A 10,134-nucleotide genomic window follows, 5' to 3' on the forward strand; every position below is an offset into this window, starting at 1 on the left:
AAATCCGTAATTTATAAAAAAATAATTGTTACCTTATTTGAGATTTTAGCAAATTATAAAGATAATTAAATAATCAATTGACTATAATCAAATTATGAATTTATAAGAATTTTTTGAGAAATAAATCAGTAATTAGGAAAAAAAATAATCGTTACCTTTTTTAAATTCTTCCCAAAATTAAAAAGGTAATTGATATAAATTTAATATAAACAATCTATGAAAAACATGAGAAATTCATGAGATTGAATTGCCGAAATTATAAAGGTAATTAATATCAATTGTTTTCATATTTGAGCCCTTTATGTAATTGTATATTAATTAACTACAATCAAGCTATAAAATTAGGAAATATTTATGGTAAATAAATATATAATATTAATAATAATTTTATTGTTATCAAATTAATTAGATTAAATTGAGTTAAAAATCATTTAATATTGACAATTATTTTAATAAAAAATATATGCAAAGTTTCATAATTGATATACATATATTAGTTACAAAAACAACGAACACTAACTTCTACTTTAGCCATAAATATATTTTAAAATTTTCAACATTAAATTTAAAGAACTTGAGTCTATATATTATGATCATAAAATTGATTCTAATTAATTGAAATTAATTAGTTGATTGTATAGTTTTATTACAACAATTTGTACATCATTAATTTAATAAAAATACATATAATTAATTGATTGATTTTGTGCAATCTACTATGATCTTATTAATTCAAATGAAATGATTTTTAAATGATAAGTTTGGATTATAAAAATAAAGGAGATTATTGTATGACTTTAGCATTTCTTGTGTAGTAAAAAAGATTTATAGACAAAAAGATGTCATGCCTCAAAACAATTAAATTTAAACTATTTTAGTAAAACAATAAAAGATTGAATTTAAGAAAATCTGTAATTGAGAAAAAAATAATGGTTACCTTATTTGAGTTTTTAGCAAATTATAAATATAATTAAATAATCAATTAAATATAATCAAATTTTAAATTTATAAGAAATTTTTTAGAAATAAATCAGCAATTAGGAAAAAAATAATCGTTACCTTTTAAAAATTCTTCCCAAAATTATAAAGGTAATTAATATCAATTTGATATAATCAAACTATAAGAATATGAGAAATTCATGGGATTAAATTTTTGAAATTATAAAGGTAATTAATATCAATTGTTTCCATATTTGAGTCCTTTATGTAATTGTAGATTAATTAAATATAATCGAGCTATAAAATTAGGAGAAATTTATGGTTAACAAATATATAATGTTAATAATAATTGTATTTTTATCAAACTAATTAGATTAAATTGCGGTAGAAATTAGTTAATATTGACAATTATTTTAATAAAGAATATATGCAATGTTCCGTAATTGATATACATATATTGATTAAAAAAACAACAAACATTGACTACTACTTTATCCATAAATATATTTTGAAATTTACAACAATAAATTTAAGGAACTTTAGTCTATATATTATGATCATAAATTTTGTGGGTGTCGCATTTATGTTATGCCATCTTGTTCCATACTTTACTATGTATTTGTGTAGTATTTCGTGTCTCGAGCCGGGGGTCTATCAGAAATAGCCTTTCTACTTCTTTAGAAGTAGAGGTCTGGACTGCGTACATCTTACCCTCTCCAGACCTCACTATGTGGGAATACAATGGGTTTGTTGTTGTTGTTGTATTATGATCATAGAATTTAATCTAATTAAGTGAAATTAATTAGTTGATTGTGTAGTCTTATTACAATTATATTGTACTTTATTTATTTAATGGAAATATATATCATTTATTAACTGATTTTGTACAATCTACCATGTCCTTATTAATTCAAATGAAATAATTTTTAAATGGTAAGTTTAGACTATAAAAAGAAAGGAGATTATTGTATGACTTTAGTGTTTCTTATGTATTAAAAAAAGATCTAGAGATAAAAGAAATACAATATTACAATATTTTTGGGTTATTTAATTAATCTATCACGTTTCAAAATATTGTTTATATCAATTCAGTGATGTTTATATGGAAAGTTAAATTTTGAAAAAATAAATATCTTAAATTTCATAATTTAAGTTAATTTGTGTGCTAATTTGAAAAATTTAATTTATAGTTTAAATTTTATTTCTATTATATGGAAAATTTGACCTCATATGGCTATTTATAGCCATTGAATAACACAAATTATTTGTTACACTTTTCTTCTCTCTCTCTCATGGGTATTTCTCAAATTTTTAATTATGAGTATGTAAATATTTACTTACCATATTTCTGAATCCTTGTAAATATTCACTTGCCATTTACAGATCCTTGTAAATATTTACTTGCAATTTACAGATCCTTGTTAGTTGTATATATGCATTGTACGATGATGAATGAAAGACACAGAAAAAAAGTTTTCTCCATTCTAGTCTTTTGCTATTTTTACATTTCAAGAAAAAATGTTAAGAATCCTACAGATTCTGATAACCTTTTGCCGGCTCTTACTCTTTCAACTCTTTGATTCAGTAATTTCTCTTTTTTGTATTATTTACCATGATTATTTGTTTTATCAGAAGGATTTGATAAGTTCTTTGAATTGTTCTTGTGCTATTTGTTTGTGGGGTATTTTATTGATTTTTAGTAGAAGACTAGTAGTAAATAGTTTCCTGTCATGTCTCTTCTGGTAGTAGTATTAGTATATATTTTTCTTTTCTACTTGTTGTATCATATACCTCTATTTTCTTACTTGCTACTGTTGTTAATATCCTCGTGTTTTTGCTTTCCTTGCCTAGGATTTATGGGAAATAAATTTTCTACTTGCCAAGGTAGGGGTTACGTATGTTGTTGTTAAAGAAGAAGCATGTAGAAAGAGAGATGTTTTGCTTTGTCTCATAAGTATTTAGTTAACTGCAGTATTTTCATGAATGGATAATGATTTGTGAGTGACTGTTTATGAGTGTCTTGCTTTGTCCTTTGAAATCTCATGGACACTAGTTTGATTCATGTACAGTCTCCATACATAGAGATAATGAAGAACAACTTCTTCTTTTTTCGATCATAAACTAATGATGCAAACAAGACCCCTTCACCACCATCAAAGTCCAAGGAAGTTTCATCTTGGAGGAGTGTTTCATTGTCATCTGGATCCTTCTATGACAGTGGGCTAGGAAAAACGAATTTCAGGGATCTGAGCAAATCTCCCCATGGTCACAGTAAGAAAGTTCATCCTAAGAAATCTGGTCGTGATTCAAGCCGGTATGCATATCATTTTACTGTAGCTTCCTTTATCACACTTAAACTGATGTTTTAATTTGCATTTCTTATCCAAAGTAACGAAAAAATTTTATTCATGGCAGAGACCTTAGCGTTCCAGTGTTGATTCGGACTATTAGAAGATTGACAAAGGAGAAGGTACAAATGGCTTATGAAGTTTCAAGCATGCTACGAAATCAAGTTGCTGAAAGGGCTTCTGCTAAGGAAAAAGCCAACATATTACAGGCAGAACTAGATTCACGGACACGAAGATTGGAGAAAGAATAGAATGAGTTCAATCAGTACTGGAAAAGGAGTTGGATAGAAGATCCGATCCAGCGATTGGTCTCTAAAACTTGAAAAATACCAAATTGAACAAGATATACTTTGTGAAAGAGCGAGGCAGCTTGTAGAGCAGAATGTCTCTCTACAAAGGGAAGTCTCTTCATTTAATGAGAAGGAAGTAGATAATATAATCAAGATGTCATTTTCGGAGAAACACCTTGAAGATTTGTCTAAGAGAATAGAGCAAGTGTCAGAGGAGAATCAAAATCTAAGGCAGCAGCTCACTCACTTACAAGCAGAATATCGAGTAGCTCAAGACAATAGAGATTATGTTTGGGAAAACTACTAGGAAATAGTTAAAGAGCTTAAATCGGAGACTTTGCTGACAACTGTGCTAAGGGAGAAGCTCTATTCCTTGGAGATAGACATAAAGCAACTTCAGGCTGATCTAGCTGCAATAGTTAGAGGTAACGACATTCTCAAATATGAAGTGCAAAATGCGCTGGATGCTCTTTCTTATGCCACATCCAAGTTGAAATATCTCGAGCTTCAGGTAAGCAGGCAATGTTAAGATTTCATTGCTACTGAATAGTTTTCATTTTTCAACTTTGGATACCTCGTCTTCATATATGATAGTCTTTTTGCATGTTACTCTCTTTGCATTAGCTTTCTACTTCTGTTTGATTTTAGTTTCATCTTTGTTCCATCTGAAGTTCACGGTTTTCTTTATGAACTTGTATACATGAGTTGCTGGCATGTGGTAGTCTTCTGTGAAATGTCTGATCGCCTTAATGTGTAATCACTTGAACCAACCAAGAACATGATAAACTTTGTGATATCCTCAAACCCATTGATCTGATTGTGCTCTGATGTGGTAAAGTTACCTGAAAGGGTTTCGGTAAGTTTGCTCGTTCATCTGACTTAATTCGTGGACAAGCTCACGAGTTATCTACTGTGAATTTTAATAGTTAAAAAGGATTCATGATTTGGTTGAACTTCTAGGCTATGAGTTTGTTTTGAATTTCTGATGAAATATTATTGGTGATCTTTGTGTCTTTCTTGTTTTTCATGGTTTACGGTTGATTCTGGCAAGTACTAAAAGAGGACAAAAATATCAACCAGCTCACTAATGATTTGCAAGAATGCATGAAGGAACTTGACATTGTGAAGGTGACACTACCAAAAGTGTTTCAGGAGAGGGATTTCATGTGGGAGAAAGTTAAGAGCTATAGTGAGATGAACATGTTGTTGAATTATGAGATCAACATATTGCAAAGGAAGGTAAATACCCTTGATGAAGACTTTCTTATGAAAAAGGGTCAAATCACAATCTTAAAAGACTCGATAGGCAAACCTTTTGACCTTCTTGCAAGTCCTGATTCTTTGTTGGAGTGATGGATGCTAAATGGCCAAACTACAATTCATACTTTGTTCATTGACTATAGTGTTCATACTTATAGTATACTTACTGGGTTTACTCTTATTCTTTCCCCCCCTTTGATACTTGTTAAATAGAAAGTTTGGTTCTTTCTTTTGTAACCTTTTTTAATCTCCAATTGTAAACATTTCTTTTAGTTGCTGGTGATCAAGACAATGAACTTCTTTTGCTTCATTTGGTTTTGTAAGTACTGGCTGTTTTTTGTCTTATGAAGTATTTAGTGAGGATTGGTGCTACCCTTTTCTCTTGTCTCTGAGGTAGAGGTATGGTTTGCATATATTCTGCCCGAATATACATCGGGTATGTTATTGCTATTGTATGGAGATTGTGTGTATAATAACAATCGTATATTTGATGTCGGGTCATCCAAACTTTCATTCTTTTCAGGGGAAAGCTCATTAAGCTTACTGAGTTAACTTCTCATTGATGTATTCTTTCACTAAGGTTATCACTGGGTAGCTACAAAAAGCACTTGTCTAACTAGGCAGTTCATGTTTATTTTGTGCATATATTAAGTAACGTCCAAATTTTTAACCATATAATTTTACCTCAAAATGGTGCATGGACCAGAGATGCTCTTAAATCTGGTCGATTGGCAGACTCTTCCATTTGATCTACAATCAAATACCTACTTTGTCTCAGTACATTTGATTCTGTTATGCTCATTCACACATGGTTTATGCCAAGTATGTGAGACACATACAGAAGCCTCTATTTTCATCTTCTTTATATAGTTTTAAACTTCATTTGACTTGCTATGAGGGAGTTCTACCCTGCCCTCATATCATTCTTTCATATATCCTCTTTCATTTGCCTCCACCATGTTTTAAATTCTCCTTCCAGTATCTGATGCTTCACCTGCCACATTAAATGTTGTTTGCATATTTTTAAACTATGTATTGCGTTCAATTTCAAAAAACAAAAAAAACTATGCACTACATTATAGAACATTTTGATAACTTTTTGGTATGTCAGTATGTTCTTTATGTTTATATGTCAATAAGAGTCTTTGATGTCTTTCCTAATAATGTTTATGCTTACATCAAGTAGACATAGTTATTATGAAGGTGGAATTGGTTTCTGTACCATTGTTCTTTTGTTTTTCTCTTCTGAAGTTATTTGGGATCCATCATTTATATGTCAATGAGAGTTTTTGATGTCTTTCCTAATATTAAACCTGTCATTTTTCTTTAACATGTCTAATCTCCTGTATACCTGGCTTTTTGATCTTCAATGATGCAAATAATTTCCCTTCAAGAACATGCACTTACCTAATTCCTAGTAAGACAGTCTTAGAATCTTCTATGCTGAAAGATGCCTATTGGTGGTTAGTTTTTTCGCTAGGAGGTTGCATTGGAAGGTACAAGCATACATGATATTGGTAAAACCAGCAAGCACCATATTTTTTTGAAAATGATATCATATATACTATGTGGGCAGTATTTTCTTTATAAAAATGTGCCTCTCTGTGCTTTACAAGGCCTCCAAAGTTGCAAAATGGATTTAGCACCCTCTACAAGAAACTTTTAACGTCAAAATAATAAGTTTTCTGATCTTATCTGTAACAAAAATGACGAGCATTGTGTTCAGTTTGGAGCTTGTCCCTAAGCTTGTCTAGACTTATCCTTATCTTCATTGCCTTGTATTTGCTTGTTATCTTTGTTCTTGCTAGAACCTGCATTTGAGAAGCTAGTGTTATTGTCTCAAGTTAATGTTTAAGTTTTCTTTCCTTACTGCAGTGCATCAAAATTCAACTTGTGGTGCTGCTGAAAATGTTGGAACTGCTACAAAACCTACTGGCATAATGCATGAACCTGTACGTGCTGATAGACCCAATGCATTCAGTAACAACAGCTCATCTGTTCTCTCTTGCATACAAACAGCAGTTGATATTCCTTCTCAAACAGCAGGTCCATCCACGTTTGAGCTCCCGAACCATGCTCTTGTTGGGCTTGGGTGTAAAGGTGGTGTTAGAGTGCGTGAAAGTCCCACATTGTTGGGGAGTGAACTGATGGTCTTCTTATATGAACTTGAGAAATCCTCCTCTCATGTGCTAGCTTTTGGGGTTGAGTTAGGCCCAAGATCCTTTCTTTACATAATCAACTATCTTTTCTTACATTGGAAACGGACAGACCAGCTGTAGAGAATGTTTTCAACCTGAAGGGGATCAGGTGGGTAGAACCTGGGAGCATTAAAAAAGTACTAAGCAGCTGGAACAGGGATGTAAATGTAGTAAAGAAGGAGAGATGGAAAATTGTTCAACATATATATGGTGGACAGTTTGGACAGAAAGAAACAAGGGTTGTTTTGAGGATGTCCAGAAGATCAACATGAATAGTTTAGCACTTCTTTATTTTTGGTGTAAACACGATGATTAGCTCTAACAGAAGACATCATTGATGTTCTAGACTGTTTATAGGCAATAGAAAGATAGAGTAAGATGTAATACTTTTTGAAGGGGGATATTATTCTTATTGGCTAGGGATTTGAACAAAGATGGGGAAGAGCTCTATATAAAGGACAGGGATGACTAATATGACAACTCTTTTTTTGGATGGAACATAATTTTTGTTATAAGATATGGAAGATATGAAGATAGGCCAAAATGTTCTCAACTAACAGACTTGTAAAATTAAGAGCCAAAGAACACTAAACAATGGGTGTAACTCAAATCTATTTGAATAAAAGAAATACTAACTCTGAGAGAACAAAACACACTCTCTAGTAGTCTAGTAAAAATAGTAGATCTTAAAATCCCACTGCTAAACAAATTAATTTAAATGGTGCTTTATATTAGAAAGTCACCTTGTTATATTATGTGTTCAGTGGGTTCTCATTTATACTGCTCATCATAATTTCTGCACTATCTTTTCAACATTTTCTCTGAAGTTTATAATTTACTCTTCTTTACTTTGAACTTGGGCTTTGCAGGGCTCTGCATCTTGGACTTCTATATGTTGGTTCACTTGTAGTACTTCTTGCGTATTCTATCCTGTATGGTCTGACAGCAAAGGAATCAAACTGGCTTGGGGCTACAACAGTAGCTGCCGTGATAATCCTTCGTAGTTCATTTCCTACATATATCTATCTCCTTTTCTGACTCGTATTGTGAAATAATTTCTTATTTCGTTGTGGTAAGTAATGAATTCACTAGCTTTTCATTCAATCAGATTGGAACTTGGGATCTTGCTTGCATAGTTTTAAGTTTCTGAAAAGTTGAGTTGTCGTACTTTTTGTTGCCGGTACATATCGGGTGTTCCTGATCTATTTTGGAGTTCATTACTGGTTTGTTCTTAACCCATGCTAACTCATTTTCTTCCATAATCAAGTCTTCTTATACTTGTGGCATATGCATCCCTTTTGATATTATTTATTGAATAGAAACTTCTAATCTTTTGTTATCAAAAAAAAATCTTCTAATCTTTTACTGCAACAATTTTGTTTTAGGTACTTTGGACATTGTATCAGTTATGCAGTTGTAGCATCTGTGTTGTTGGGTGCTGCTGTTTCACGGCATTTATCAATTACAGACCCATTAGCAGCTAGACGAGATGCCTTGCAAAGCACAGTTATCCTCCTTAGAGAAGGTTTCCGTAGAAAAGACCAAAATAGCTCCGCAAGCTCTTCTGAGGGGTGTGGCTCAAGTGTCAAAGGCAGTAGTAGTGCTGATGCTGGTCATCTTGGTAATGCAACTGTGCCTTTCACTGGTGATGTCAGTACCTGGAATAACAATGAGGGGATTAATAGTGATAAGAGCATAGATAGTGAAAGACCACGTCTAGATCAATGTAGTAGTTCCTGTCGTTCAGTTGTTCAAAAGCCTGAAGCAGGATCATCATATGTTGATAGAAATTTAGAGCATAATAATTCATTGGTTTTTTGTCCTAGCAGTGGCCTTGAAACCCAGGGCGGTGATTCTAGTACATCCACTTTTGCAAACCAACAGATACTGGACTTGAATTTGGCACTTGCATTTTAAAAAAAGTTTAGTGATCCCGGGATTATATCTATGTTAAAGCGAAAAGGAAGACACACTGATCGTGAATTAGCTAATTTATTGCAAGATAAAGGGCTTGATCCTAATTTTGCAGTGATGCTGAAGGAGAATGGATTTGACCCAATTATTCTAGCCTTGTTGCAGAGAAGTAGTTTGGACGCTGATCGAGAACATCGTGACAGTAACCCTCCTGTCACTGATTCAAATGATGTTGAGGATGTGTTACCTAATCATATTTCATTCTCGGAAGAACTTAGACTCCAAGGATTAGTAAAGTGGCTTCAACATTGTAGAGTAATGTTGCATCATGTAGCAGGAACTCCAGAGCGAGCATGGCTTCTTTTCAGTCTAATCTTCATTCTTGAAACCATCGTTGTGGCTATCTGTAATACCCCGAGAAATTTTTCGTTGAAATTTTATGTGTAAACGTGTTGGGTTCTATCTTCTAGAATGAATTATAAATTTTTTGTGCGAAATGTCTTAGATTAGGACCCACCATTGCGTAGAGTATCGAATAAGATTTCCAACTATATGTGGATCATCAAAAAAGGACACCCGAGCGACGAGTTATGAACATTCTGATCGAACCGTGAATAGTAGGGAACAGTAAAATGTGCAGGAAAAAGTACTGAGGCCTGGCGTATTTTTACTCCAACTTTAACCGATCATAACTCCTTGTACATAATGATTTGGGTGATCTACTATATATCAACAAAAATCTATGTGAGTCCTTTTTCCAATGAAATTAGTTTCATCCGATTTGTCTATCAAAGCAAAAAGATATGGTCGATCTACTTCAGCCTATCAAAAGTGAATTTTTTGGTCAACTTCAAACGATCATAACTACTCGCACACAATGATCTAGGTGAGATACTATATATCACCGGAAATATAAGAGTCCTCTTTCTAATGAAATTGGTTTCATCCAATTTGAATATTGGAGTAAAACGTTATGGTTGATCTACTTCAGACTATCAAAACAATCTACCAAAGGACAGATTCGAGAATTTTTTGATTTTTAGGGGAGTTTTGGTCATTCCCCCTCACCCAAAATCCATCCAAACCCTATATTAAATCCTATTAGAAGCATTATATGTTATATTTCATCAAACTCCCTCAAAAAGAAAACCCTAAGATCCTACATCCAACTTCAAGAACCTCCAA

The 10,134-nt window shown here is 32.5% G+C and overlaps 1 pseudogene; it reads left to right on the top strand.

The window, feature by feature from the left end:
- Positions 1-8,982: 8,982 nt before the first annotated feature.
- LOC107846075 overlaps positions 8,983-10,134 on the top strand; it is a 24,176-nt pseudogene continuing 23,024 nt past the window's right edge.

Source organism: Capsicum annuum, chromosome 11 (genome assembly GCF_002878395.1).
Source record: "Capsicum annuum cultivar UCD-10X-F1 chromosome 11, UCD10Xv1.1, whole genome shotgun sequence".
Taxonomy (NCBI): domain Eukaryota; kingdom Viridiplantae; phylum Streptophyta; class Magnoliopsida; order Solanales; family Solanaceae; genus Capsicum; species Capsicum annuum.